Genomic DNA, 336 nt, shown 5'->3' with positions numbered 1-336 from the left:
CCCAGACAAAAAAAAAAAAAAATAATAAATTTATTACTTCTCAATAATTTCTAATTGTGTACGGTTTGGTCACTCGTTATGGTCCGCAATCAATTGCCAGCGCAAGTGGTTAAGTCTTCGCCAGTCTTGAATTCTTCTTTCCCAAAAATATTTTCACATCACGTAGCAGATGGAAAAGAGAGGATGCTTTTCCTGTCGAAGACTGTGAAAATTTAAACGCCTTAAAAGTCGTTGAAAAATTTTTTTCGTGGTTAGATCTACCATAATCTCGAAGATTTCCCCTTGTTGTACGTTCCTTTTTTTCATTTTTTTTTTTTTTTTTTTTTTTAATTTTAA

Source organism: Frieseomelitta varia, unplaced genomic scaffold (assembly GCF_011392965.1).
Source record: "Frieseomelitta varia isolate USP_RPSP 00005682 unplaced genomic scaffold, Fvar_1.2 scaffold_683, whole genome shotgun sequence".
Lineage (NCBI taxonomy): Eukaryota > Metazoa > Arthropoda > Insecta > Hymenoptera > Apidae > Frieseomelitta > Frieseomelitta varia.
The sequence above is the reverse complement of the archived record's forward strand: the minus strand, read 5'-3'. Positions refer to the sequence as shown.